We start from the raw sequence: 23,384 nt of genomic DNA, 5'->3' as shown, positions 1-23,384 counted from the left end.
TTTCTAATGGTTTTCTTGGTAATGGTTTACTCTCCATTTCTGGTGGGATTATGGAAATGTTAACAGTTAGGATGAAACAGTGGCAGCTCTTTGTCGCTCATAGATAAATTCACACCCAATAGAAATGATTATAAGCGTGTGCATGTCTTAACTTGGATGAGAGCTAGCTGCATGCCTTGCTCTCTACAGCTTACTATTTTTGTCTGTGCCTTTCAGCCAATCCTCGGTAGTATAGTGGTCAGTATCCCCGCCTGTCACGCGGGAGACCCGGGTTCAATTCCCGGCCGGGGAGTACATCTTTTTAAGCTTAGATTTTTCAAGAACTATCCATCTACCCCTTTCTTCAGATTGTTGTTCGTCAATGACACCAATGCCCCTGCTTTTCTAATGGTTTTCTTGGTAATGGTTTACTCTCCATTTCTGGTGGGATTATGGAAATGTTAACAGTTAGGATGAAACAGTGGCAGCTCTTTGTCGCTCATAGATAAATTCACACCCAATAGAAATGATTATAAGCGTGTGCATGTCTTAACTTGGATGAGAGCTAGCTGCATGCCTTGCTCTCTACAGCTTACTATTTTTGTCTGTGCCTTTCAGCCAATCCTCGGTAGTATAGTGGTCAGTATCCCCGCCTGTCACGCGGGAGACCCGGGTTCAATTCCCGGCCGGGGAGTACATCTTTTTAAGCTTAGATTTTTCAAGAACTATCCATCTACCCCTTTCTTCAGATTGTTGTTCGTCAATGACACCAATGCCCCTGCTTTTCTAATGGTTTTCTTGGTAATGGTTTACTCTCCATTTCTGGTGGGATTATGGAAATGTTAACAGTTAGGATGAAACAGTGGCAGCTCTTTGTCGCTCATAGATAAATTCACACCCAATAGAAATGATTATAAGCGTGTGCATGTCTTAACTTGGATGAGAGCTAGCTGCATGCCTTGCTCTCTACAGCTTACTATTTTTCTCTGTGCCTTTCAGCCAATCCTCGGTAGTATAGTGGTCAGTATCCCCGCCTGTCACGCGGGAGACCCGGGTTCAATTCCCGGCCGGGGAGTACATCTTTTTAAGCTTAGATTTTTCAAGAACTATCCATCTACCCCTTTCTTCAGATTGTTGTTCGTCAATGACACCAATGCCCCTGCTTTTCTAATGGTTTTCTTGGTAATGGTTTACTCTCCATTTCTGGTGGGATTATGGAAATGTTAACAGTTAGGATGAAACAGTGGCAGCTCTTTGTCGCTCATAGATAAATTCACACCCAATAGAAATGATTATAAGCGTGTGCATGTCTTAACTTGGATGAGAGCTAGCTGCATGCCTTGCTCTCTACAGCTTACTATTTTTGTCTGTGCCTTTCAGCCAATCCTCGGTAGTATAGTGGTCAGTATCCCCGCCTGTCACGCGGGAGACCCGGGTTCAATTCCCGGCCGGGGAGTACATCTTTTTAAGCTTAGATTTTTCAAGAACTATCCATCTACCCCTTTCTTCAGATTGTTGTTCGTCAATGACACCAATGCCCCTGCTTTTCTAATGGTTTTCTTGGTAATGGTTTACTCTCCATTTCTGGTGGGATTATGGAAATGTTAACAGTTAGGATGAAACAGTGGCAGCTCTTTGTCGCTCATAGATAAATTCACACCCAATAGAAATGATTATAAGCGTGTGCATGTCTTAACTTGGATGAGAGCTAGCTGCATGCCTTGCTCTCTACAGCTTACTATTTTTGTCTGTGCCTTTCAGCCAATCCTCGGTAGTATAGTGGTCAGTATCCCCGCCTGTCACGCGGGAGACCCGGGTTCAATTCCCGGCCGGGGAGTACTTCTTTTTAAGCTTAGATTTTTCAAGAACTATCCATCTACCCCTTTCTTCAGATTGTTGTTCGTCAATGACACCAATGCCCCTGCTTTTCTAATGGTTTTCTTGGTAATGGTTTACTCTCCATTTCTGGTGGGATTATGGAAATGTTAACAGTTAGGATGAAACAGTGGCAGCTCTTTGTCGCTCATAGATAAATTCACACCCAATAGAAATGATTATAAGCGTGTGCATGTCTTAACTTGGATGAGAGCTAGCTGCATGCCTTGCTCTCTACAGCTTACTATTTTTCTCTGTGCCTTTCAGCCAATCCTCGGTAGTATAGTGGTCAGTATCCCCGCCTGTCACGCGGGAGACCCGGGTTCAATTCCCGGCCGGGGAGTACATCTTTTTAAGCTTAGATTTTTCAAGAACTATCCATCTACCCCTTTCTTCAGATTGTTGTTCGTCAATGACACCAATGCCCCTGCTTTTCTAATGGTTTTCTTGGTAATGGTTTACTCTCCATTTCTGGTGGGATTATGGAAATGTTAACAGTTAGGATGAAACAGTGGCAGCTCTTTGTCGCTCATAGATAAATTCACACCCAATAGAAATGATTATAAGCGTGTGCATGTCTTAACTTGGATGAGAGCTAGCTGCATGCCTTGCTCTCTACAGCTTACTATTTTTGTCTGTGCCTTTCAGCCAATCCTCGGTAGTATAGTGGTCAGTATCCCCGCCTGTCACGCGGGAGACCCGGGTTCAATTCCCGGCCGGGGAGTACATCTTTTTAAGCTTAGATTTTTCAAGAACTATCCATCTACCCCTTTCTTCAGATTGTTGTTCGTCAATGACACCAATGCCCCTGCTTTTCTAATGGTTTTCTTGGTAATGGTTTACTCTCCATTTCTGGTGGGATTATGGAAATGTTAACAGTTAGGATGAAACAGTGGCAGCTCTTTGTCGCTCATAGATAAATTCACACCCAATAGAAATGATTATAAGCGTGTGCATGTCTTAACTTGGATGAGAGCTAGCTGCATGCCTTGCTCTCTACAGCTTACTATTTTTCTCTGTGCCTTTCAGCCAATCCTCGGTAGTATAGTGGTCAGTATCCCCGCCTGTCACGCGGGAGACCCGGGTTCAATTCCCGGCCGGGGAGTACATCTTTTTAAGCTTAGATTTTTCAAGAACTATCCATCTACCCCTTTCTTCAGATTGTTGTTCGTCAATGACACCAATGCCCCTGCTTTTCTAATGGTTTTCTTGGTAATGGTTTACTCTCCATTTCTGGTGGGATTATGGAAATGTTAACAGTTAGGATGAAACAGTGGCAGCTCTTTGTCGCTCATAGATAAATTCACACCCAATAGAAATGATTATAAGCGTGTGCATGTCTTAACTTGGATGAGAGCTAGCTGCATGCCTTGCTCTCTACAGCTTACTATTTTTCTCTGTGCCTTTCAGCCAATCCTCGGTAGTATAGTGGTCAGTATCCCCGCCTGTCACGCGGGAGACCCGGGTTCAATTCCCGGCCGGGGAGTACATCTTTTTAAGCTTAGATTTTTCAAGAACTATCCATCTACCCCTTTCTTCAGATTGTTGTTCGTCAATGACACCAATGCCCCTGCTTTTCTAATGGTTTTCTTGGTAATGGTTTACTCTCCATTTCTGGTGGGATTATGGAAATGTTAACAGTTAGGATGAAACAGTGGCAGCTCTTTGTCGCTCATAGATAAATTCACACCCAATAGAAATGATTATAAGCGTGTGCATGTCTTAACTTGGATGAGAGCTAGCTGCATGCCTTGCTCTCTACAGCTTACTATTTTTGTCTGTGCCTTTCAGCCAATCCTCGGTAGTATAGTGGTCAGTATCCCCGCCTGTCACGCGGGAGACCCGGGTTCAATTCCCGGCCGGGGAGTACATCTTTTTAAGCTTAGATTTTTCAAGAACTATCCATCTACCCCTTTCTTCAGATTGTTGTTCGTCAATGACACCAATGCCCCTGCTTTTCTAATGGTTTTCTTGGTAATGGTTTACTCTCCATTTCTGGTGGGATTATGGAAATGTTAACAGTTAGGATGAAACAGTGGCAGCTCTTTGTCGCTCATAGATAAATTCACACCCAATAGAAATGATTATAAGCGTGTGCATGTCTTAACTTGGATGAGAGCTAGCTGCATGCCTTGCTCTCTACAGCTTACTATTTTTCTCTGTGCCTTTCAGCCAATCCTCGGTAGTATAGTGGTCAGTATCCCCGCCTGTCACGCGGGAGACCCGGGTTCAATTCCCGGCCGGGGAGTACATCTTTTTAAGCTTAGATTTTTCAAGAACTATCCATCTACCCCTTTCTTCAGATTGTTGTTCGTCAATGACACCAATGCCCCTGCTTTTCTAATGGTTTTCTTGGTAATGGTTTACTCTCCATTTCTGGTGGGATTATGGAAATGTTAACAGTTAGGATGAAACAGTGGCAGCTCTTTGTCGCTCATAGATAAATTCACACCCAATAGAAATGATTATAAGCGTGTGCATGTCTTAACTTGGATGAGAGCTAGCTGCATGCCTTGCTCTCTACAGCTTACTATTTTTCTCTGTGCCTTTCAGCCAATCCTCGGTAGTATAGTGGTCAGTATCCCCGCCTGTCACGCGGGAGACCCGGGTTCAATTCCCGGCCGGGGAGTACATCTTTTTAAGCTTAGATTTTTCAAGAACTATCCATCTACCCCTTTCTTCAGATTGTTGTTCGTCAATGACACCAATGCCCCTGCTTTTCTAATGGTTTTCTTGGTAATGGTTTACTCTCCATTTCTGGTGGGATTATGGAAATGTTAACAGTTAGGATGAAACAGTGGCAGCTCTTTGTCGCTCATAGATAAATTCACACCCAATAGAAATGATTATAAGCGTGTGCATGTCTTAACTTGGATGAGAGCTAGCTGCATGCCTTGCTCTCTACAGCTTACTATTTTTCTCTGTGCCTTTCAGCCAATCCTCGGTAGTATAGTGGTCAGTATCCCCGCCTGTCACGCGGGAGACCCGGGTTCAATTCCCGGCCGGGGAGTACATCTTTTTAAGCTTAGATTTTTCAAGAACTATCCATCTACCCCTTTCTTCAGATTGTTGTTCGTCAATGACACCAATGCCCCTGCTTTTCTAATGGTTTTCTTGGTAATGGTTTACTCTCCATTTCTGGTGGGATTATGGAAATGTTAACAGTTAGGATGAAACAGTGGCAGCTCTTTGTCGCTCATAGATAAATTCACACCCAATAGAAATGATTATAAGCGTGTGCATGTCTTAACTTGGATGAGAGCTAGCTGCATGCCTTGCTCTCTACAGCTTACTATTTTTCTCTGTGCCTTTCAGCCAATCCTCGGTAGTATAGTGGTCAGTATCCCCGCCTGTCACGCGGGAGACCCGGGTTCAATTCCCGGCCGGGGAGTACATCTTTTTAAGCTTAGATTTTTCAAGAACTATCCATCTACCCCTTTCTTCAGATTGTTGTTCGTCAATGACACCAATGCCCCTGCTTTTCTAATGGTTTTCTTGGTAATGGTTTACTCTCCATTTCTGGTGGGATTATGGAAATGTTAACAGTTAGGATGAAACAGTGGCAGCTCTTTGTCGCTCATAGATAAATTCACACCCAATAGAAATGATTATAAGCGTGTGCATGTCTTAACTTGGATGAGAGCTAGCTGCATGCCTTGCTCTCTACAGCTTACTATTTTTCTCTGTGCCTTTCAGCCAATCCTCGGTAGTATAGTGGTCAGTATCCCCGCCTGTCACGCGGGAGACCCGGGTTCAATTCCCGGCCGGGGAGTACTTCTTTTTAAGCTTAGATTTTTCAAGAACTATCCATCTACCCCTTTCTTCAGATTGTTGTTCGTCAATGACACCAATGCCCCTGCTTTTCTAATGGTTTTCTTGGTAATGGTTTACTCTCCATTTCTGGTGGGATTATGGAAATGTTAACAGTTAGGATGAAACAGTGGCAGCTCTTTGTCGCTCATAGATAAATTCACACCCAATAGAAATGATTATAAGCGTGTGCATGTCTTAACTTGGATGAGAGCTAGCTGCATGCCTTGCTCTCTACAGCTTACTATTTTTGTCTGTGCCTTTCAGCCAATCCTCGGTAGTATAGTGGTCAGTATCCCCGCCTGTCACGCGGGAGACCCGGGTTCAATTCCCGGCCGGGGAGTACATCTTTTTAAGCTTAGATTTTTCAAGAACTATCCATCTACCCCTTTCTTCAGATTGTTGTTCGTCAATGACACCAATGCCCCTGCTTTTCTAATGGTTTTCTTGGTAATGGTTTACTCTCCATTTCTGGTGGGATTATGGAAATGTTAACAGTTAGGATGAAACAGTGGCAGCTCTTTGTCGCTCATAGATAAATTCACACCCAATAGAAATGATTATAAGCGTGTGCATGTCTTAACTTGGATGAGAGCTAGCTGCATGCCTTGCTCTCTACAGCTTACTATTTTTGTCTGTGCCTTTCAGCCAATCCTCGGTAGTATAGTGGTCAGTATCCCCGCCTGTCACGCGGGAGACCCGGGTTCAATTCCCGGCCGGGGAGTACATCTTTTTAAGCTTAGATTTTTCAAGAACTATCCATCTACCCCTTTCTTCAGATTGTTGTTCGTCAATGACACCAATGCCCCTGCTTTTCTAATGGTTTTCTTGGTAATGGTTTACTCTCCATTTCTGGTGGGATTATGGAAATGTTAACAGTTAGGATGAAACAGTGGCAGCTCTTTGTCGCTCATAGATAAATTCACACCCAATAGAAATGATTATAAGCGTGTGCATGTCTTAACTTGGATGAGAGCTAGCTGCATGCCTTGCTCTCTACAGCTTACTATTTTTCTCTGTGCCTTTCAGCCAATCCTCGGTAGTATAGTGGTCAGTATCCCCGCCTGTCACGCGGGAGACCCGGGTTCAATTCCCGGCCGGGGAGTACATCTTTTTAAGCTTAGATTTTTCAAGAACTATCCATCTACCCCTTTCTTCAGATTGTTGTTCGTCAATGACACCAATGCCCCTGCTTTTCTAATGGTTTTCTTGGTAATGGTTTACTCTCCATTTCTGGTGGGATTATGGAAATGTTAACAGTTAGGATGAAACAGTGGCAGCTCTTTGTCGCTCATAGATAAATTCACACCCAATAGAAATGATTATAAGCGTGTGCATGTCTTAACTTGGATGAGAGCTAGCTGCATGCCTTGCTCTCTACAGCTTACTATTTTTCTCTGTGCCTTTCAGCCAATCCTCGGTAGTATAGTGGTCAGTATCCCCGCCTGTCACGCGGGAGACCCGGGTTCAATTCCCGGCCGGGGAGTACTTCTTTTTAAGCTTAGATTTTTCAAGAACTATCCATCTACCCCTTTCTTCAGATTGTTGTTCGTCAATGACACCAATGCCCCTGCTTTTCTAATGGTTTTCTTGGTAATGGTTTACTCTCCATTTCTGGTGGGATTATGGAAATGTTAACAGTTAGGATGAAACAGTGGCAGCTCTTTGTCGCTCATAGATAAATTCACACCCAATAGAAATGATTATAAGCGTGTGCATGTCTTAACTTGGATGAGAGCTAGCTGCATGCCTTGCTCTCTACAGCTTACTATTTTTGTCTGTGCCTTTCAGCCAATCCTCGGTAGTATAGTGGTCAGTATCCCCGCCTGTCACGCGGGAGACCCGGGTTCAATTCCCGGCCGGGGAGTACATCTTTTTAAGCTTAGATTTTTCAAGAACTATCCATCTACCCCTTTCTTCAGATTGTTGTTCGTCAATGACACCAATGCCCCTGCTTTTCTAATGGTTTTCTTGGTAATGGTTTACTCTCCATTTCTGGTGGGATTATGGAAATGTTAACAGTTAGGATGAAACAGTGGCAGCTCTTTGTCGCTCATAGATAAATTCACACCCAATAGAAATGATTATAAGCGTGTGCATGTCTTAACTTGGATGAGAGCTAGCTGCATGCCTTGCTCTCTACAGCTTACTATTTTTGTCTGTGCCTTTCAGCCAATCCTCGGTAGTATAGTGGTCAGTATCCCCGCCTGTCACGCGGGAGACCCGGGTTCAATTCCCGGCCGGGGAGTACATCTTTTTAAGCTTAGATTTTTCAAGAACTATCCATCTACCCCTTTCTTCAGATTGTTGTTCGTCAATGACACCAATGCCCCTGCTTTTCTAATGGTTTTCTTGGTAATGGTTTACTCTCCATTTCTGGTGGGATTATGGAAATGTTAACAGTTAGGATGAAACAGTGGCAGCTCTTTGTCGCTCATAGATAAATTCACACCCAATAGAAATGATTATAAGCGTGTGCATGTCTTAACTTGGATGAGAGCTAGCTGCATGCCTTGCTCTCTACAGCTTACTATTTTTCTCTGTGCCTTTCAGCCAATCCTCGGTAGTATAGTGGTCAGTATCCCCGCCTGTCACGCGGGAGACCCGGGTTCAATTCCCGGCCGGGGAGTACATCTTTTTAAGCTTAGATTTTTCAAGAACTATCCATCTACCCCTTTCTTCAGATTGTTGTTCGTCAATGACACCAATGCCCCTGCTTTTCTAATGGTTTTCTTGGTAATGGTTTACTCTCCATTTCTGGTGGGATTATGGAAATGTTAACAGTTAGGATGAAACAGTGGCAGCTCTTTGTCGCTCATAGATAAATTCACACCCAATAGAAATGATTATAAGCGTGTGCATGTCTTAACTTGGATGAGAGCTAGCTGCATGCCTTGCTCTCTACAGCTTACTATTTTTGTCTGTGCCTTTCAGCCAATCCTCGGTAGTATAGTGGTCAGTATCCCCGCCTGTCACGCGGGAGACCCGGGTTCAATTCCCGGCCGGGGAGTACATCTTTTTAAGCTTAGATTTTTCAAGAACTATCCATCTACCCCTTTCTTCAGATTGTTGTTCGTCAATGACACCAATGCCCCTGCTTTTCTAATGGTTTTCTTGGTAATGGTTTACTCTCCATTTCTGGTGGGATTATGGAAATGTTAACAGTTAGGATGAAACAGTGGCAGCTCTTTGTCGCTCATAGATAAATTCACACCCAATAGAAATGATTATAAGCGTGTGCATGTCTTAACTTGGATGAGAGCTAGCTGCATGCCTTGCTCTCTACAGCTTACTATTTTTGTCTGTGCCTTTCAGCCAATCCTCGGTAGTATAGTGGTCAGTATCCCCGCCTGTCACGCGGGAGACCCGGGTTCAATTCCCGGCCGGGGAGTACTTCTTTTTAAGCTTAGATTTTTCAAGAACTATCCATCTACCCCTTTCTTCAGATTGTTGTTCGTCAATGACACCAATGCCCCTGCTTTTCTAATGGTTTTCTTGGTAATGGTTTACTCTCCATTTCTGGTGGGATTATGGAAATGTTAACAGTTAGGATGAAACAGTGGCAGCTCTTTGTCGCTCATAGATAAATTCACACCCAATAGAAATGATTATAAGCGTGTGCATGTCTTAACTTGGATGAGAGCTAGCTGCATGCCTTGCTCTCTACAGCTTACTATTTTTCTCTGTGCCTTTCAGCCAATCCTCGGTAGTATAGTGGTCAGTATCCCCGCCTGTCACGCGGGAGACCCGGGTTCAATTCCCGGCCGGGGAGTACATCTTTTTAAGCTTAGATTTTTCAAGAACTATCCATCTACCCCTTTCTTCAGATTGTTGTTCGTCAATGACACCAATGCCCCTGCTTTTCTAATGGTTTTCTTGGTAATGGTTTACTCTCCATTTCTGGTGGGATTATGGAAATGTTAACAGTTAGGATGAAACAGTGGCAGCTCTTTGTCGCTCATAGATAAATTCACACCCAATAGAAATGATTATAAGCGTGTGCATGTCTTAACTTGGATGAGAGCTAGCTGCATGCCTTGCTCTCTACAGCTTACTATTTTTGTCTGTGCCTTTCAGCCAATCCTCGGTAGTATAGTGGTCAGTATCCCCGCCTGTCACGCGGGAGACCCGGGTTCAATTCCCGGCCGGGGAGTACATCTTTTTAAGCTTAGATTTTTCAAGAACTATCCATCTACCCCTTTCTTCAGATTGTTGTTCGTCAATGACACCAATGCCCCTGCTTTTCTAATGGTTTTCTTGGTAATGGTTTACTCTCCATTTCTGGTGGGATTATGGAAATGTTAACAGTTAGGATGAAACAGTGGCAGCTCTTTGTCGCTCATAGATAAATTCACACCCAATAGAAATGATTATAAGCGTGTGCATGTCTTAACTTGGATGAGAGCTAGCTGCATGCCTTGCTCTCTACAGCTTACTATTTTTCTCTGTGCCTTTCAGCCAATCCTCGGTAGTATAGTGGTCAGTATCCCCGCCTGTCACGCGGGAGACCCGGGTTCAATTCCCGGCCGGGGAGTACATCTTTTTAAGCTTAGATTTTTCAAGAACTATCCATCTACCCCTTTCTTCAGATTGTTGTTCGTCAATGACACCAATGCCCCTGCTTTTCTAATGGTTTTCTTGGTAATGGTTTACTCTCCATTTCTGGTGGGATTATGGAAATGTTAACAGTTAGGATGAAACAGTGGCAGCTCTTTGTCGCTCATAGATAAATTCACACCCAATAGAAATGATTATAAGCGTGTGCATGTCTTAACTTGGATGAGAGCTAGCTGCATGCCTTGCTCTCTACAGCTTACTATTTTTCTCTGTGCCTTTCAGCCAATCCTCGGTAGTATAGTGGTCAGTATCCCCGCCTGTCACGCGGGAGACCCGGGTTCAATTCCCGGCCGGGGAGTACATCTTTTTAAGCTTAGATTTTTCAAGAACTATCCATCTACCCCTTTCTTCAGATTGTTGTTCGTCAATGACACCAATGCCCCTGCTTTTCTAATGGTTTTCTTGGTAATGGTTTACTCTCCATTTCTGGTGGGATTATGGAAATGTTAACAGTTAGGATGAAACAGTGGCAGCTCTTTGTCGCTCATAGATAAATTCACACCCAATAGAAATGATTATAAGCGTGTGCATGTCTTAACTTGGATGAGAGCTAGCTGCATGCCTTGCTCTCTACAGCTTACTATTTTTGTCTGTGCCTTTCAGCCAATCCTCGGTAGTATAGTGGTCAGTATCCCCGCCTGTCACGCGGGAGACCCGGGTTCAATTCCCGGCCGGGGAGTACATCTTTTTAAGCTTAGATTTTTCAAGAACTATCCATCTACCCCTTTCTTCAGATTGTTGTTCGTCAATGACACCAATGCCCCTGCTTTTCTAATGGTTTTCTTGGTAATGGTTTACTCTCCATTTCTGGTGGGATTATGGAAATGTTAACAGTTAGGATGAAACAGTGGCAGCTCTTTGTCGCTCATAGATAAATTCACACCCAATAGAAATGATTATAAGCGTGTGCATGTCTTAACTTGGATGAGAGCTAGCTGCATGCCTTGCTCTCTACAGCTTACTATTTTTCTCTGTGCCTTTCAGCCAATCCTCGGTAGTATAGTGGTCAGTATCCCCGCCTGTCACGCGGGAGACCCGGGTTCAATTCCCGGCCGGGGAGTACATCTTTTTAAGCTTAGATTTTTCAAGAACTATCCATCTACCCCTTTCTTCAGATTGTTGTTCGTCAATGACACCAATGCCCCTGCTTTTCTAATGGTTTTCTTGGTAATGGTTTACTCTCCATTTCTGGTGGGATTATGGAAATGTTAACAGTTAGGATGAAACAGTGGCAGCTCTTTGTCGCTCATAGATAAATTCACACCCAATAGAAATGATTATAAGCGTGTGCATGTCTTAACTTGGATGAGAGCTAGCTGCATGCCTTGCTCTCTACAGCTTACTATTTTTCTCTGTGCCTTTCAGCCAATCCTCGGTAGTATAGTGGTCAGTATCCCCGCCTGTCACGCGGGAGACCCGGGTTCAATTCCCGGCCGGGGAGTACATCTTTTTAAGCTTAGATTTTTCAAGAACTATCCATCTACCCCTTTCTTCAGATTGTTGTTCGTCAATGACACCAATGCCCCTGCTTTTCTAATGGTTTTCTTGGTAATGGTTTACTCTCCATTTCTGGTGGGATTATGGAAATGTTAACAGTTAGGATGAAACAGTGGCAGCTCTTTGTCGCTCATAGATAAATTCACACCCAATAGAAATGATTATAAGCGTGTGCATGTCTTAACTTGGATGAGAGCTAGCTGCATGCCTTGCTCTCTACAGCTTACTATTTTTCTCTGTGCCTTTCAGCCAATCCTCGGTAGTATAGTGGTCAGTATCCCCGCCTGTCACGCGGGAGACCCGGGTTCAATTCCCGGCCGGGGAGTACTTCTTTTTAAGCTTAGATTTTTCAAGAACTATCCATCTACCCCTTTCTTCAGATTGTTGTTCGTCAATGACACCAATGCCCCTGCTTTTCTAATGGTTTTCTTGGTAATGGTTTACTCTCCATTTCTGGTGGGATTATGGAAATGTTAACAGTTAGGATGAAACAGTGGCAGCTCTTTGTCGCTCATAGATAAATTCACACCCAATAGAAATGATTATAAGCGTGTGCATGTCTTAACTTGGATGAGAGCTAGCTGCATGCCTTGCTCTCTACAGCTTACTATTTTTGTCTGTGCCTTTCAGCCAATCCTCGGTAGTATAGTGGTCAGTATCCCCGCCTGTCACGCGGGAGACCCGGGTTCAATTCCCGGCCGGGGAGTACATCTTTTTAAGCTTAGATTTTTCAAGAACTATCCATCTACCCCTTTCTTCAGATTGTTGTTCGTCAATGACACCAATGCCCCTGCTTTTCTAATGGTTTTCTTGGTAATGGTTTACTCTCCATTTCTGGTGGGATTATGGAAATGTTAACAGTTAGGATGAAACAGTGGCAGCTCTTTGTCGCTCATAGATAAATTCACACCCAATAGAAATGATTATAAGCGTGTGCATGTCTTAACTTGGATGAGAGCTAGCTGCATGCCTTGCTCTCTACAGCTTACTATTTTTGTCTGTGCCTTTCAGCCAATCCTCGGTAGTATAGTGGTCAGTATCCCCGCCTGTCACGCGGGAGACCCGGGTTCAATTCCCGGCCGGGGAGTACATCTTTTTAAGCTTAGATTTTTCAAGAACTATCCATCTACCCCTTTCTTCAGATTGTTGTTCGTCAATGACACCAATGCCCCTGCTTTTCTAATGGTTTTCTTGGTAATGGTTTACTCTCCATTTCTGGTGGGATTATGGAAATGTTAACAGTTAGGATGAAACAGTGGCAGCTCTTTGTCGCTCATAGATAAATTCACACCCAATAGAAATGATTATAAGCGTGTGCATGTCTTAACTTGGATGAGAGCTAGCTGCATGCCTTGCTCTCTACAGCTTACTATTTTTGTCTGTGCCTTTCAGCCAATCCTCGGTAGTATAGTGGTCAGTATCCCCGCCTGTCACGCGGGAGACCCGGGTTCAATTCCCGGCCGGGGAGTACATCTTTTTAAGCTTAGATTTTTCAAGAACTATCCATCTACCCCTTTCTTCAGATTGTTGTTCGTCAATGACACCAATGCCCCTGCTTTTCTAATGGTTTTCTTGGTAATGGTTTACTCTCCATTTCTGGTGGGATTATGGAAATGTTAACAGTTAGGATGAAACAGTGGCAGCTCTTTGTCGCTCATAGATAAATTCACACCCAATAGAAATGATTATAAGCGTGTGCATGTCTTAACTTGGATGAGAGCTAGCTGCATGCCTTGCTCTCTACAGCTTACTATTTTTCTCTGTGCCTTTCAGCCAATCCTCGGTAGTATAGTGGTCAGTATCCCCGCCTGTCACGCGGGAGACCCGGGTTCAATTCCCGGCCGGGGAGTACTTCTTTTTAAGCTTAGATTTTTCAAGAACTATCCATCTACCCCTTTCTTCAGATTGTTGTTCGTCAATGACACCAATGCCCCTGCTTTTCTAATGGTTTTCTTGGTAATGGTTTACTCTCCATTTCTGGTGGGATTATGGAAATGTTAACAGTTAGGATGAAACAGTGGCAGCTCTTTGTCGCTCATAGATAAATTCACACCCAATAGAAATGATTATAAGCGTGTGCATGTCTTAACTTGGATGAGAGCTAGCTGCATGCCTTGCTCTCTACAGCTTACTATTTTTCTCTGTGCCTTTCAGCCAATCCTCGGTAGTATAGTGGTCAGTATCCCCGCCTGTCACGCGGGAGACCCGGGTTCAATTCCCGGCCGGGGAGTACATCTTTTTAAGCTTAGATTTTTCAAGAACTATCCATCTACCCCTTTCTTCAGATTGTTGTTCGTCAATGACACCAATGCCCCTGCTTTTCTAATGGTTTTCTTGGTAATGGTTTACTCTCCATTTCTGGTGGGATTATGGAAATGTTAACAGTTAGGATGAAACAGTGGCAGCTCTTTGTCGCTCATAGATAAATTCACACCCAATAGAAATGATTATAAGCGTGTGCATGTCTTAACTTGGATGAGAGCTAGCTGCATGCCTTGCTCTCTACAGCTTACTATTTTTCTCTGTGCCTTTCAGCCAATCCTCGGTAGTATAGTGGTCAGTATCCCCGCCTGTCACGCGGGAGACCCGGGTTCAATTCCCGGCCGGGGAGTACATCTTTTTAAGCTTAGATTTTTCAAGAACTATCCATCTACCCCTTTCTTCAGATTGTTGTTCGTCAATGACACCAATGCCCCTGCTTTTCTAATGGTTTTCTTGGTAATGGTTTACTCTCCATTTCTGGTGGGATTATGGAAATGTTAACAGTTAGGATGAAACAGTGGCAGCTCTTTGTCGCTCATAGATAAATTCACACCCAATAGAAATGATTATAAGCGTGTGCATGTCTTAACTTGGATGAGAGCTAGCTGCATGCCTTGCTCTCTACAGCTTACTATTTTTGTCTGTGCCTTTCAGCCAATCCTCGGTAGTATAGTGGTCAGTATCCCCGCCTGTCACGCGGGAGACCCGGGTTCAATTCCCGGCCGGGGAGTACTTCTTTTTAAGCTTAGATTTTTCAAGAACTATCCATCTACCCCTTTCTTCAGATTGTTGTTCGTCAATGACACCAATGCCCCTGCTTTTCTAATGGTTTTCTTGGTAATGGTTTACTCTCCATTTCTGGTGGGATTATGGAAATGTTAACAGTTAGGATGAAACAGTGGCAGCTCTTTGTCGCTCATAGATAAATTCACACCCAATAGAAATGATTATAAGCGTGTGCATGTCTTAACTTGGATGAGAGCTAGCTGCATGCCTTGCTCTCTACAGCTTACTATTTTTGTCTGTGCCTTTCAGCCAATCCTCGGTAGTATAGTGGTCAGTATCCCCGCCTGTCACGCGGGAGACCCGGGTTCAATTCCCGGCCGGGGAGTACATCTTTTTAAGCTTAGATTTTTCAAGAACTATCCATCTACCCCTTTCTTCAGATTGTTGTTCGTCAATGACACCAATGCCCCTGCTTTTCTAATGGTTTTCTTGGTAATGGTTTACTCTCCATTTCTGGTGGGATTATGGAAATGTTAACAGTTAGGATGAAACAGTGGCAGCTCTTTGTCGCTCATAGATAAATTCACACCCAATAGAAATGATTATAAGCGTGTGCATGTCTTAACTTGGATGAGAGCTAGCTGCATGCCTTGCTCTCTACAGCTTACTATTTTTGTCTGTGCCTTTCAGCCAATCCTCGGTAGTATAGTGGTCAGTATCCCCGCCTGTCACGCGGGAGACCCGGGTTCAATTCCCGGCCGGGGAGTACATCTTTTTAAGCTTAGATTTTTCAAGAACTATCCATCTACCCCTTTCTTCAGATTGTTGTTCGTCAATGACACCAATGCCCCTGCTTTTCTAATGGTTTTCTTGGTAATGGTTTACTCTCCATTTCTGGTGGGATTATGGAAATGTTAACAGTTAGGATGAAACAGTGGCAGCTCTTTGTCGCTCATAGATAAATTCACACCCAATAGAAATGATTATAAGCGTGTGCATGTCTTAACTTGGATGAGAGCTAGCTGCATGCCTTGCTCTCTACAGCTTACTATTTTTCTCTGTGCCTTTCAGCCAATCCTCGGTAGTATAGTGGTCAGTATCCCCGCCTGTCACGCGGGAGACCCGGGTTCAATTCCCGGCCGGGGAGTACATCTTTTTAAGCTTAGATTTTTCAAGAACTATCCATCTACCCCTTTCTTCAGATTGTTGTTCGTCAATGACACCAATGCCCCTGCTTTTCTAATGGTTTTCTTGGTAATGGTTTACTCTCCATTTCTGGTGGGATTATGGAAATGTTAACAGTTAGGATGAAACAGTGGCAGCTCTTTGTCGCTCATAGATAAATTCACACCCAATAGAAATGATTATAAGCGTGTGCATGTCTTAACTTGGATGAGAGCTAGCTGCATGCCTTGCTCTCTACAGCTTACTATTTTTGTCTGTGCCTTTCAGCCAATCCTCGGTAGTATAGTGGTCAGTATCCCCGCCTGTCACGCGGGAGACCCGGGTTCAATTCCCGGCCGGGGAGTACATCTTTTTAAGCTTAGATTTTTCAAGAACTATCCATCTACCCCTTTCTTCAGATTGTTGTTCGTCAATGACACCAATGCCCCTGCTTTTCTAATGGTTTTCTTGGTAATGGTTTACTCTCCATTTCTGGTGGGATTATGGAAATGTTAACAGTTAGGATGAAACAGTGGCAGCTCTTTGTCGCTCATAGATAAATTCACACCCAATAGAAATGATTATAAGCGTGTGCATGTCTTAACTTGGATGAGAGCTAGCTGCATGCCTTGCTCTCTACAGCTTACTATTTTTGTCTGTGCCTTTCAGCCAATCCTCGGTAGTATAGTGGTCAGTATCCCCGCCTGTCACGCGGGAGACCCGGGTTCAATTCCCGGCCGGGGAGTACTTCTTTTTAAGCTTAGATTTTTCAAGAACTATCCATCTACCCCTTTCTTCAGATTGTTGTTCGTCAATGACACCAATGCCCCTGCTTTTCTAATGGTTTTCTTGGTAATGGTTTACTCTCCATTTCTGGTGGGATTATGGAAATGTTAACAGTTAGGATGAAACAGTGGCAGCTCTTTGTCGCTCATAGATAAATTCACACCCAATAGAAATGATTATAAGCGTGTGCATGTCTTAACTTGGATGAGAGCTAGCTGCATGCCTTGCTCTCTACAGCTTACTATTTTTGTCTGTGCCTTTCAGCCAATCCTCGGTAGTATAGTGGTCAGTATCCCCGCCTGTCACGCGGGAGACCCGGGTTCAATTCCCGGCCGGGGAGTACATCTTTTTAAGCTTAGATTTTTCAAGAACTATCCATCTACCCCTTTCTTCAGATTGTTGTTCGTCAATGACACCAATGCCCCTGCTTTTCTAATGGTTTTCTTGGTAATGGTTTACTCTCCATTTCTGGTGGGATTATGGAAATGTTAACAGTTAGGATGAAACAGTGGCAGCTCTTTGTCGCTCATAGATAAATTCACACCCAATAGAAATGATTATAAGCGTGTGCATGTCTTAACTTGGATGAGAGCTAGCTGCATGCCTTGCTCTCTACAGCTTACTATTTTTGTCTGTGCCTTTCAGCCAATCCTCGGTAGTATAGTGGTCAGTATCCCCGCCTGTCACGCGGGAGACCCGGGTTCAATTCCCGGCCGGGGAGTACATCTTTTTAAGCTTAGATTTTTCAAGAACTATCCATCTACCCCTTTCTTCAGATTGTTGTTCGTCAATGACACCAATGCCCCTGCTTTTCTAATGGTTTTCTTGGTAATGGTTTACTCTCCATTTCTGGTGGGATTATGGAAATGTTAACAGTTAGGATGAAACAGTGGCAGCTCTTTGTCGCTCATAGATAAATTCACACCCAATAGAAATGATTATAAGCGTGTGCATGTCTTAACTTGGATGAGAGCTAGCTGCATGCCTTGCTCTCTACAGCTTACTATTTTTCTCTGTGCCTTTCAGCCAATCCTCGGTAGTATAGTGGTCAGTATCCCCGCCTGTCACGCGGGAGACCCGGGTTCAATTCCCGGCCGGGGAGTACATCTTTTTAAGCTTAGATTTTTCAAGAACTATCCATCTACCCCTTTCTTCAGATTGTTGTTCGTCAATGACACCAATGCCCCTGCTTTTCTAATGGTTTTCTTGGTAATGGTTTACTCTCCATTTCTGGTGGGATTATGGAAATGTTAACAGTTAGGATGAAACAGTGGCAGCTCTTTGTCGCTCATAGATAAATTCACACCCAATAGAAATGATTATAAGCGTGTGCATGTCTTAACTTGGATGAGAGCTAGCTGCATGCCTTGCTCTCTACAGCTTACTATTTTTGTCTGTGCCTTTCAGCCAATCCTCGGTAGTATAGTGGTCAGTATCCCCGCCTGTCACGCGGGAGACCCGGGTTCAATTCCCGGCCGGGGAGTACATCTTTTTAAGCTTAGATTTTTCAAGAACTATCCATCTACCCCTTTCTTCAGATTGTTGTTCGTCAATGACACCAATGCCCCTGCTTTTCTAATGGTTTTCTTGGTAATGGTTTACTCTCCATTTCTGGTGGGATTATGGAAATGTTAACAGTTAGGATGAAACAGTGGCAGCTCTTTGTCGCTCATAGATAAATTCACACCCAATAGAAATGATTATAAGCGTGTGCATGTCTTAACTTGGATGAGAGCTAGCTGCATGCCTTGCTCTCTACAGCTTACTATTTTTGTCTGTGCCTTTCAGCCAATCCTCGGTAGTATAGTGGTCAGTATCCCCGCCTGTCACGCGGGAGACCCGGGTTCAATTCCCGGCCGGGGAGTACATCTTTTTAAGCTTAGATTTTTCAAGAACTATCCATCTACCCCTTTCTTCAGATTGTTGTTCGTCAATGACACCAATGCCCCTGCTTTTCTAATGGTTTTCTTGGTAATGGTTTACTCTCCATTTCTGGTGGGATTATGGAAATGTTAACAGTTAGGATGAAACAGTGGCAGCTCTTTGTCGCTCATAGATAAATTCACACCCAATAGAAATGATTATAAGCGTGTGCATGTCTTAACTTGGATGAGAGCTAGCTGCATGCCTTGCTCTCTACAGCTTACTATTTTTGTCTGTGCCTTTCAGCCAATCCTCGGTAGTATAGTGGTCAGTATCCCCGCCTGTCACGCGGGAGACCCGGGTTCAATTCCCGGCCGGGGAGTACATCTTTTTAAGCTTAGATTTTTCAAGAACTATCCATCTACCCCTTTCTTCAGATTGTTGTTCGTCAATGACACCAATGCCCCTGCTTTTCTAATGGTTTTCTTGGTAATGGTTTACTCTCCATTTCTGGTGGGATTATGGAAATGTTAACAGTTAGGATGAAACAGTGGCAGCTCTTTGTCGCTCATAGATAAATTCACACCCAATAGAAATGATTATAAGCGTGTGCATGTCTTAACTTGGATGAGAGCTAGCTGCATGCCTTGCTCTCTACAGCTTACTATTTTTGTCTGTGCCTTTCAGCCAATCCTCGGTAGTATAGTGGTCAGTATCCCCGCCTGTCACGCGGGAGACCCGGGTTCAATTCCCGGCCGGGGAGTACATCTTTTTAAGCTTAGATTTTTCAAGAACTATCCATCTACCCCTTTCTTCAGATTGTTGTTCGTCAATGACACCAATGCCCCTGCTTTTCTAATGGTTTTCTTGGTAATGGTTTACTCTCCATTTCTGGTGGGATTATGGAAATGTTAACAGTTAGGATGAAACAGTGGCAGCTCTTTGTCGCTCATAGATAAATTCACACCCAATAGAAATGATTATAAGCGTGTGCATGTCTTAACTTGGATGAGAGCTAGCTGCATGCATGCCTTGCTCTCTACAGCTTACTATTTTTCTCTGTGCCTTTCAGCCAATCCTCGGTAGTATAGTGGTCAGTATCCCCGCCTGTCACGCGGGAGACCCGGGTTCAATTCCCGGCCGGGGGAGTACATCTTTTTAAGCTTAGATTTTTCAAGAACTATCCATCTACCCCTTTCTTCAGATTGTTGTTCGTCAATGACACCAATGCCCCTGCTTTTCTAATGGTTTTCTTGGTAATGGTTTACTCTCCATTTCTGGTGGGATTATGGAAATGTTAACAGTTAGGATGAAACAGTGGCAGCTCTTTGTCGCTCATAGATAAATTCACACCCAATAGAAATGATTATAAGCGTGTGCATGTCTTAACTTGGATGAGAGCTAGCTGCATGCCTTGCTCTCTACAGCTTACTATTTTTGTCTGTGCCTTTCAGCCAATCCTCGGTAGTATAGTGGTCAGTATCCCCGCCTGTCACGCGGGAGACCCGGGTTCAATTCCCGGCCGGGGAGTACATCTTTTTAAGCTTAGATTTTTCAAGAACTATCCATCTACCCCTTTCTTCAGATTGTTGTTCGTCAATGACACCAATGCCCCTGCTTTTCTAATGGTTTTCTTGGTAATGGTTTACTCTCCATTTCTGGTGGGATTATGGAAATGTTAACAGTTAGGATGAAACAGTGGCAGCTCTTTGTCGCTCATAGATAAATTCACACCCAATAGAAATGATTATAAGCGTGTGCATGTCTTAACTTGGATGAGAGCTAGCTGCATGCCTTGCTCTCTACAGCTTACTATTTTTGTCTGTGCCTTTCAGCCAATCCTCGGTAGTATAGTGGTCAGTATCCCCGCCTGTCACGCGGGAGACCCGGGTTCAATTCCCGGCCGCGGGAGTACTTCTTTTTAAGCTTAGATTTTTCAAGAACTATCCATCTACCCCTTTCTTCAGATTGTTGTTCGTCAATGACACCAATGCCCCTGCTTTTCTAATGGTTTTCTTGGTAATGGTTTACTCTCCATTTCTGGTGGGATTATGGAAATGTTAACAGTTAGGATGAAACAGTGGCAGCTCTTTGTCGCTCATAGATAAATTCACACCCAATAGAAATGATTATAAGCGTGTGCATGTCTTAACTTGGATGAGAGCTAGCTGCATGCCTTGCTCTCTACAGCTTACTATTTTTGTCTGTGCCTTTCAGCCAATCCTCGGTAGTATAGTGGTCAGTATCCCCGCCTGTCACGCGGGAGACCCGGGTTCAATTCCCGGCCGGGGAGTACATCTTTTTAAGCTTAGATTTTTCAAGAACTATCCATCTACCCCTTTCTTCAGATTGTTGTTCGTCAATGACACCAATGCCCCTGCTTTTCTAATGGTTTTCTTGGTAATGGTTTACTCTCCATTTCTGGTGGGATTATGGAAATGTTAACAGTTAGGATGAAACAGTGGCAGCTCTTTGTCGCTCATAGATAAATTCACACCCAATAGAAATGATTATAAGCGTGTGCATGTCTTAACTTGGATGAGAGCTAGCTGCATGCCTTGCTCTCTACAGCTTACTATTTTTGTCTGTGCCTTTCAGCCAATCCTCTGTAGTATAGTGGTCAGTATCCCCCGCCTGTCACGCGGGAGACCCGGGTTCAATTCCCGGCCGGGGAGTACATCTTTTTAAGCTTAGATTTTTCAAGAACTATCCATCTACCCCTTTCTTCAGATTGTTGTTCGTCAATGACACCAATGCCCCTGCTTTTCTAATGGTTTTCTTGGTAATGGTTTACTCTCCATTTCTGGTGGGATTATGGAAATGTTAACAGTTAGGATGAAACAGTGGCAGCTCTTTGTCGCTCATAGATAAATTCACACCCAATAGAAATGATTATAAGCGTGTGCATGTCTTAACTTGGATGAGAGCTAGCTGCATGCCTTGCTCTCTACAGCTTACTATTTTTGTCTGTGCCTTTCAGCCAATCCTCGGTAGTATAGTGGTCAGTATCCCCGCCTGTCACGCGGGAGACCCGGGTTCAATTCCCGGCCGGGGAGTACATCTTTTTAAGCTTAGATTTTTCAAGAACTATCCATCTACCCCTTTCTTCAGATTGTTGTTCGTCAATGACACCAATGCCCCTGCTTTTCTAATGGTTTTCTTGGTAATGGTTTACTCTCCATTTCTGGTGGGATTATGGAAATGTTAACAGTTAGGATGAAACAGTGGCAGCTCTTTGTCGCTCATAGATAAATTCACACCCAATAGAAATGATTATAAGCGTGTGCATGTCTTAACTTGGATGAGAGCTAGCTGCATGCCTTGCTCTCTACAGCTTACTATTTTTGTCTGTGCCTTTCAGCCAATCCTCGGTAGTATAGTGGTCAGTATCCCCGCCTGTCACGCGGGAGACCCGGGTTCAATTCCCGGCCGGGGAGTACATCTTTTTAAGCTTAGATTTTTCAAGAACTATCCATCTACCCCTTTCTTCAGATTGTTGTTCGTCAATGACACCAATGCCCCTGCTTTTCTAATGGTTTTCTTGGTAATGGTTTACTCTCCATTTCTGGTGGGATTATGGAAATGTTAACAGTTAGGATGAAACAGTGGCAGCTCTTTGTCGCTCATAGATAAATTCACACCCAATAGAAATGATTATAAGCGTGTGCATGTCTTAACTTGGATGAGAGCTAGCTGCATGCCTTGCTCTCTACAGCTTACTATTTTTGTCTGTGCCTTTCAGCCAATCCTCGGTAGTATAGTGGTCAGTATCCCCGCCTGTCACGCGGGAGACCCGGGTTCAATTCCCGGCCGGGGAGTACATCTTTTTAAGCTTAGATTTTTCAAGAACTATCCATCTACCCCTTTCTTCAGATTGTTGTTCGTCAATGACACCAATGCCCCTGCTTTTCTAATGGTTTTCTTGGTAATGGTTTACTCTCCATTTCTGGTGGGATTATGGAAATGTTAACAGTTAGGATGAAACAGTGGCAGCTCTTTGTCGCTCATAGATAAATTCACACCCAATAGAAATGATTATAAGCGTGTGCATGTCTTAACTTGGATGAGAGCTAGCTGCATGCCTTGCTCTCTACAGCTTACTATTTTTGTCTGTGCCTTTCAGCCAATCCTCGGTAGTATAGTGGTCAGTATCCCCGCCTGTCACGCGGGAGACCCGGGTTCAATTCCCGGCCGGGGAGTACATCTTTTTAAGCTTAGATTTTTCAAGAACTATCCATCTACCCCTTTCTTCAGATTGTTGTTCGTCAATGACACCAATGCCCCTGCTTTTCTAATGGTTTTCTTGGTAATGGTTTACTCTCCATTTCTGGTGGGATTATGGAAATGTAAACAGTTAGGATGAAACAGTGGCAGCTCTTTGTCGCTCATAGATAAATTCACACCCAATAGAAATGATTATAAGCGTGTGCATGTCTTAACTTGGATGAGAGCTAGCTGCATGCCTTGCTCTCTACAGCTTACTATTTTTGTCTGTGCCTTTCAGCCAATCCTCGGTAGTATAGTGGTCAGTATCCCCGCCTGTCACGCGGGAGACCCGGGTTCAATTCCCGGCCGGGGAGTACATCTTTTTAAGCTTAGATTTTTCAAGAACTATCCATCTACCCCTTTCTTCAGATTGTTGTTCGTCAATGACACCAATGCCCCTGCTTTTCTAATGGTTTTCTTGGTAATGGTTTACTCTCCATTTCTGGTGGGATTATGGAAATGTTAACAGTTAGGATGAAACAGTGGCAGCTCTTTGTCGCTCATAGATAAATTCACACCCAATAGAAATGATTATAAGC

General features: G+C 43.8%; 61 non-coding genes across 61 annotated transcripts; all 61 read left to right on the top strand.

The window, feature by feature from the left end:
• Window positions 1-220: 220 nt before the first annotated feature.
• Window positions 221-292, top strand: Trnad-guc (transfer RNA aspartic acid (anticodon GUC)). The gene has a single exon. It is a non-coding gene; the product is annotated as a tRNA-Asp (tRNA).
• A 309-nt stretch (window positions 293-601) lies between these two features.
• Window positions 602-673, top strand: Trnad-guc (transfer RNA aspartic acid (anticodon GUC)). Its single transcript has one exon. It is a non-coding gene; the product is annotated as a tRNA-Asp (tRNA).
• Window positions 674-982: 309 nt separating this feature from the next.
• On the top strand, window positions 983-1,054 carry Trnad-guc (transfer RNA aspartic acid (anticodon GUC)). Its single transcript has one exon. It is a non-coding gene; the product is annotated as a tRNA-Asp (tRNA).
• Window positions 1,055-1,363: 309 nt separating this feature from the next.
• On the top strand, window positions 1,364-1,435 carry Trnad-guc (transfer RNA aspartic acid (anticodon GUC)). Its single transcript has one exon. It is a non-coding gene; the product is annotated as a tRNA-Asp (tRNA).
• Window positions 1,436-1,744: 309 nt separating this feature from the next.
• Trnad-guc (transfer RNA aspartic acid (anticodon GUC)) lies at window positions 1,745-1,816 on the top strand. The gene has a single exon. It is a non-coding gene; the product is annotated as a tRNA-Asp (tRNA).
• Window positions 1,817-2,125: 309 nt separating this feature from the next.
• Window positions 2,126-2,197, top strand: Trnad-guc (transfer RNA aspartic acid (anticodon GUC)). Its single transcript has one exon. It is a non-coding gene; the product is annotated as a tRNA-Asp (tRNA).
• A 309-nt stretch (window positions 2,198-2,506) lies between these two features.
• On the top strand, window positions 2,507-2,578 carry Trnad-guc (transfer RNA aspartic acid (anticodon GUC)). Its single transcript has one exon. It is a non-coding gene; the product is annotated as a tRNA-Asp (tRNA).
• Window positions 2,579-2,887: 309 nt separating this feature from the next.
• Trnad-guc (transfer RNA aspartic acid (anticodon GUC)) lies at window positions 2,888-2,959 on the top strand. Its single transcript has one exon. It is a non-coding gene; the product is annotated as a tRNA-Asp (tRNA).
• Window positions 2,960-3,268: 309 nt separating this feature from the next.
• Trnad-guc (transfer RNA aspartic acid (anticodon GUC)) lies at window positions 3,269-3,340 on the top strand. The gene has a single exon. It is a non-coding gene; the product is annotated as a tRNA-Asp (tRNA).
• Window positions 3,341-3,649: 309 nt separating this feature from the next.
• On the top strand, window positions 3,650-3,721 carry Trnad-guc (transfer RNA aspartic acid (anticodon GUC)). Its single transcript has one exon. It is a non-coding gene; the product is annotated as a tRNA-Asp (tRNA).
• A 309-nt stretch (window positions 3,722-4,030) lies between these two features.
• On the top strand, window positions 4,031-4,102 carry Trnad-guc (transfer RNA aspartic acid (anticodon GUC)). The gene has a single exon. It is a non-coding gene; the product is annotated as a tRNA-Asp (tRNA).
• A 309-nt stretch (window positions 4,103-4,411) lies between these two features.
• Trnad-guc (transfer RNA aspartic acid (anticodon GUC)) lies at window positions 4,412-4,483 on the top strand. The gene has a single exon. It is a non-coding gene; the product is annotated as a tRNA-Asp (tRNA).
• Window positions 4,484-4,792: 309 nt separating this feature from the next.
• On the top strand, window positions 4,793-4,864 carry Trnad-guc (transfer RNA aspartic acid (anticodon GUC)). The gene has a single exon. It is a non-coding gene; the product is annotated as a tRNA-Asp (tRNA).
• A 309-nt stretch (window positions 4,865-5,173) lies between these two features.
• On the top strand, window positions 5,174-5,245 carry Trnad-guc (transfer RNA aspartic acid (anticodon GUC)). Its single transcript has one exon. It is a non-coding gene; the product is annotated as a tRNA-Asp (tRNA).
• A 309-nt stretch (window positions 5,246-5,554) lies between these two features.
• On the top strand, window positions 5,555-5,626 carry Trnad-guc (transfer RNA aspartic acid (anticodon GUC)). Its single transcript has one exon. It is a non-coding gene; the product is annotated as a tRNA-Asp (tRNA).
• Window positions 5,627-5,935: 309 nt separating this feature from the next.
• Window positions 5,936-6,007, top strand: Trnad-guc (transfer RNA aspartic acid (anticodon GUC)). Its single transcript has one exon. It is a non-coding gene; the product is annotated as a tRNA-Asp (tRNA).
• A 309-nt stretch (window positions 6,008-6,316) lies between these two features.
• Window positions 6,317-6,388, top strand: Trnad-guc (transfer RNA aspartic acid (anticodon GUC)). Its single transcript has one exon. It is a non-coding gene; the product is annotated as a tRNA-Asp (tRNA).
• A 309-nt stretch (window positions 6,389-6,697) lies between these two features.
• Window positions 6,698-6,769, top strand: Trnad-guc (transfer RNA aspartic acid (anticodon GUC)). Its single transcript has one exon. It is a non-coding gene; the product is annotated as a tRNA-Asp (tRNA).
• A 309-nt stretch (window positions 6,770-7,078) lies between these two features.
• Trnad-guc (transfer RNA aspartic acid (anticodon GUC)) lies at window positions 7,079-7,150 on the top strand. The gene has a single exon. It is a non-coding gene; the product is annotated as a tRNA-Asp (tRNA).
• A 309-nt stretch (window positions 7,151-7,459) lies between these two features.
• On the top strand, window positions 7,460-7,531 carry Trnad-guc (transfer RNA aspartic acid (anticodon GUC)). The gene has a single exon. It is a non-coding gene; the product is annotated as a tRNA-Asp (tRNA).
• A 309-nt stretch (window positions 7,532-7,840) lies between these two features.
• Window positions 7,841-7,912, top strand: Trnad-guc (transfer RNA aspartic acid (anticodon GUC)). Its single transcript has one exon. It is a non-coding gene; the product is annotated as a tRNA-Asp (tRNA).
• Window positions 7,913-8,221: 309 nt separating this feature from the next.
• Window positions 8,222-8,293, top strand: Trnad-guc (transfer RNA aspartic acid (anticodon GUC)). Its single transcript has one exon. It is a non-coding gene; the product is annotated as a tRNA-Asp (tRNA).
• A 309-nt stretch (window positions 8,294-8,602) lies between these two features.
• Trnad-guc (transfer RNA aspartic acid (anticodon GUC)) lies at window positions 8,603-8,674 on the top strand. Its single transcript has one exon. It is a non-coding gene; the product is annotated as a tRNA-Asp (tRNA).
• A 309-nt stretch (window positions 8,675-8,983) lies between these two features.
• Window positions 8,984-9,055, top strand: Trnad-guc (transfer RNA aspartic acid (anticodon GUC)). Its single transcript has one exon. It is a non-coding gene; the product is annotated as a tRNA-Asp (tRNA).
• A 309-nt stretch (window positions 9,056-9,364) lies between these two features.
• Window positions 9,365-9,436, top strand: Trnad-guc (transfer RNA aspartic acid (anticodon GUC)). The gene has a single exon. It is a non-coding gene; the product is annotated as a tRNA-Asp (tRNA).
• Window positions 9,437-9,745: 309 nt separating this feature from the next.
• Window positions 9,746-9,817, top strand: Trnad-guc (transfer RNA aspartic acid (anticodon GUC)). The gene has a single exon. It is a non-coding gene; the product is annotated as a tRNA-Asp (tRNA).
• A 309-nt stretch (window positions 9,818-10,126) lies between these two features.
• Window positions 10,127-10,198, top strand: Trnad-guc (transfer RNA aspartic acid (anticodon GUC)). Its single transcript has one exon. It is a non-coding gene; the product is annotated as a tRNA-Asp (tRNA).
• Window positions 10,199-10,507: 309 nt separating this feature from the next.
• Trnad-guc (transfer RNA aspartic acid (anticodon GUC)) lies at window positions 10,508-10,579 on the top strand. Its single transcript has one exon. It is a non-coding gene; the product is annotated as a tRNA-Asp (tRNA).
• A 309-nt stretch (window positions 10,580-10,888) lies between these two features.
• On the top strand, window positions 10,889-10,960 carry Trnad-guc (transfer RNA aspartic acid (anticodon GUC)). Its single transcript has one exon. It is a non-coding gene; the product is annotated as a tRNA-Asp (tRNA).
• A 309-nt stretch (window positions 10,961-11,269) lies between these two features.
• Trnad-guc (transfer RNA aspartic acid (anticodon GUC)) lies at window positions 11,270-11,341 on the top strand. The gene has a single exon. It is a non-coding gene; the product is annotated as a tRNA-Asp (tRNA).
• Window positions 11,342-11,650: 309 nt separating this feature from the next.
• On the top strand, window positions 11,651-11,722 carry Trnad-guc (transfer RNA aspartic acid (anticodon GUC)). The gene has a single exon. It is a non-coding gene; the product is annotated as a tRNA-Asp (tRNA).
• A 309-nt stretch (window positions 11,723-12,031) lies between these two features.
• Window positions 12,032-12,103, top strand: Trnad-guc (transfer RNA aspartic acid (anticodon GUC)). The gene has a single exon. It is a non-coding gene; the product is annotated as a tRNA-Asp (tRNA).
• A 309-nt stretch (window positions 12,104-12,412) lies between these two features.
• Window positions 12,413-12,484, top strand: Trnad-guc (transfer RNA aspartic acid (anticodon GUC)). Its single transcript has one exon. It is a non-coding gene; the product is annotated as a tRNA-Asp (tRNA).
• Window positions 12,485-12,793: 309 nt separating this feature from the next.
• Window positions 12,794-12,865, top strand: Trnad-guc (transfer RNA aspartic acid (anticodon GUC)). Its single transcript has one exon. It is a non-coding gene; the product is annotated as a tRNA-Asp (tRNA).
• Window positions 12,866-13,174: 309 nt separating this feature from the next.
• Window positions 13,175-13,246, top strand: Trnad-guc (transfer RNA aspartic acid (anticodon GUC)). Its single transcript has one exon. It is a non-coding gene; the product is annotated as a tRNA-Asp (tRNA).
• Window positions 13,247-13,555: 309 nt separating this feature from the next.
• Trnad-guc (transfer RNA aspartic acid (anticodon GUC)) lies at window positions 13,556-13,627 on the top strand. Its single transcript has one exon. It is a non-coding gene; the product is annotated as a tRNA-Asp (tRNA).
• Window positions 13,628-13,936: 309 nt separating this feature from the next.
• Trnad-guc (transfer RNA aspartic acid (anticodon GUC)) lies at window positions 13,937-14,008 on the top strand. The gene has a single exon. It is a non-coding gene; the product is annotated as a tRNA-Asp (tRNA).
• A 309-nt stretch (window positions 14,009-14,317) lies between these two features.
• Trnad-guc (transfer RNA aspartic acid (anticodon GUC)) lies at window positions 14,318-14,389 on the top strand. The gene has a single exon. It is a non-coding gene; the product is annotated as a tRNA-Asp (tRNA).
• Window positions 14,390-14,698: 309 nt separating this feature from the next.
• Window positions 14,699-14,770, top strand: Trnad-guc (transfer RNA aspartic acid (anticodon GUC)). Its single transcript has one exon. It is a non-coding gene; the product is annotated as a tRNA-Asp (tRNA).
• A 309-nt stretch (window positions 14,771-15,079) lies between these two features.
• Trnad-guc (transfer RNA aspartic acid (anticodon GUC)) lies at window positions 15,080-15,151 on the top strand. The gene has a single exon. It is a non-coding gene; the product is annotated as a tRNA-Asp (tRNA).
• A 309-nt stretch (window positions 15,152-15,460) lies between these two features.
• On the top strand, window positions 15,461-15,532 carry Trnad-guc (transfer RNA aspartic acid (anticodon GUC)). Its single transcript has one exon. It is a non-coding gene; the product is annotated as a tRNA-Asp (tRNA).
• Window positions 15,533-15,841: 309 nt separating this feature from the next.
• Trnad-guc (transfer RNA aspartic acid (anticodon GUC)) lies at window positions 15,842-15,913 on the top strand. Its single transcript has one exon. It is a non-coding gene; the product is annotated as a tRNA-Asp (tRNA).
• Window positions 15,914-16,222: 309 nt separating this feature from the next.
• Window positions 16,223-16,294, top strand: Trnad-guc (transfer RNA aspartic acid (anticodon GUC)). The gene has a single exon. It is a non-coding gene; the product is annotated as a tRNA-Asp (tRNA).
• A 309-nt stretch (window positions 16,295-16,603) lies between these two features.
• On the top strand, window positions 16,604-16,675 carry Trnad-guc (transfer RNA aspartic acid (anticodon GUC)). Its single transcript has one exon. It is a non-coding gene; the product is annotated as a tRNA-Asp (tRNA).
• Window positions 16,676-16,984: 309 nt separating this feature from the next.
• Window positions 16,985-17,056, top strand: Trnad-guc (transfer RNA aspartic acid (anticodon GUC)). Its single transcript has one exon. It is a non-coding gene; the product is annotated as a tRNA-Asp (tRNA).
• A 309-nt stretch (window positions 17,057-17,365) lies between these two features.
• On the top strand, window positions 17,366-17,437 carry Trnad-guc (transfer RNA aspartic acid (anticodon GUC)). The gene has a single exon. It is a non-coding gene; the product is annotated as a tRNA-Asp (tRNA).
• A 309-nt stretch (window positions 17,438-17,746) lies between these two features.
• Trnad-guc (transfer RNA aspartic acid (anticodon GUC)) lies at window positions 17,747-17,818 on the top strand. Its single transcript has one exon. It is a non-coding gene; the product is annotated as a tRNA-Asp (tRNA).
• A 309-nt stretch (window positions 17,819-18,127) lies between these two features.
• Window positions 18,128-18,199, top strand: Trnad-guc (transfer RNA aspartic acid (anticodon GUC)). The gene has a single exon. It is a non-coding gene; the product is annotated as a tRNA-Asp (tRNA).
• Window positions 18,200-18,508: 309 nt separating this feature from the next.
• Window positions 18,509-18,580, top strand: Trnad-guc (transfer RNA aspartic acid (anticodon GUC)). Its single transcript has one exon. It is a non-coding gene; the product is annotated as a tRNA-Asp (tRNA).
• Window positions 18,581-18,889: 309 nt separating this feature from the next.
• Window positions 18,890-18,961, top strand: Trnad-guc (transfer RNA aspartic acid (anticodon GUC)). The gene has a single exon. It is a non-coding gene; the product is annotated as a tRNA-Asp (tRNA).
• Window positions 18,962-19,270: 309 nt separating this feature from the next.
• Trnad-guc (transfer RNA aspartic acid (anticodon GUC)) lies at window positions 19,271-19,342 on the top strand. The gene has a single exon. It is a non-coding gene; the product is annotated as a tRNA-Asp (tRNA).
• Window positions 19,343-19,655: 313 nt separating this feature from the next.
• On the top strand, window positions 19,656-19,727 carry Trnad-guc (transfer RNA aspartic acid (anticodon GUC)). The gene has a single exon. It is a non-coding gene; the product is annotated as a tRNA-Asp (tRNA).
• Window positions 19,728-20,037: 310 nt separating this feature from the next.
• On the top strand, window positions 20,038-20,109 carry Trnad-guc (transfer RNA aspartic acid (anticodon GUC)). The gene has a single exon. It is a non-coding gene; the product is annotated as a tRNA-Asp (tRNA).
• A 309-nt stretch (window positions 20,110-20,418) lies between these two features.
• Trnad-guc (transfer RNA aspartic acid (anticodon GUC)) lies at window positions 20,419-20,491 on the top strand. The gene has a single exon. It is a non-coding gene; the product is annotated as a tRNA-Asp (tRNA).
• Window positions 20,492-20,800: 309 nt separating this feature from the next.
• Window positions 20,801-20,872, top strand: Trnad-guc (transfer RNA aspartic acid (anticodon GUC)). Its single transcript has one exon. It is a non-coding gene; the product is annotated as a tRNA-Asp (tRNA).
• A 309-nt stretch (window positions 20,873-21,181) lies between these two features.
• Trnad-guc (transfer RNA aspartic acid (anticodon GUC)) lies at window positions 21,182-21,254 on the top strand. Its single transcript has one exon. It is a non-coding gene; the product is annotated as a tRNA-Asp (tRNA).
• A 309-nt stretch (window positions 21,255-21,563) lies between these two features.
• On the top strand, window positions 21,564-21,635 carry Trnad-guc (transfer RNA aspartic acid (anticodon GUC)). The gene has a single exon. It is a non-coding gene; the product is annotated as a tRNA-Asp (tRNA).
• Window positions 21,636-21,944: 309 nt separating this feature from the next.
• Trnad-guc (transfer RNA aspartic acid (anticodon GUC)) lies at window positions 21,945-22,016 on the top strand. The gene has a single exon. It is a non-coding gene; the product is annotated as a tRNA-Asp (tRNA).
• Window positions 22,017-22,325: 309 nt separating this feature from the next.
• Window positions 22,326-22,397, top strand: Trnad-guc (transfer RNA aspartic acid (anticodon GUC)). Its single transcript has one exon. It is a non-coding gene; the product is annotated as a tRNA-Asp (tRNA).
• Window positions 22,398-22,706: 309 nt separating this feature from the next.
• Trnad-guc (transfer RNA aspartic acid (anticodon GUC)) lies at window positions 22,707-22,778 on the top strand. The gene has a single exon. It is a non-coding gene; the product is annotated as a tRNA-Asp (tRNA).
• A 309-nt stretch (window positions 22,779-23,087) lies between these two features.
• On the top strand, window positions 23,088-23,159 carry Trnad-guc (transfer RNA aspartic acid (anticodon GUC)). The gene has a single exon. It is a non-coding gene; the product is annotated as a tRNA-Asp (tRNA).
• Window positions 23,160-23,384: the final 225 nt, after the last annotated feature.

The sequence above is a fragment of the Haliotis cracherodii genome, unplaced genomic scaffold (genome assembly GCF_022045235.1).
Source record: "Haliotis cracherodii isolate W230 unplaced genomic scaffold, xgHalCrac1.p SCAF_6, whole genome shotgun sequence".
In the NCBI taxonomy this organism is placed as follows: domain Eukaryota; kingdom Metazoa; phylum Mollusca; class Gastropoda; order Lepetellida; family Haliotidae; genus Haliotis; species Haliotis cracherodii.
This window is presented reverse-complemented; position numbering and strand designations above follow the sequence as displayed.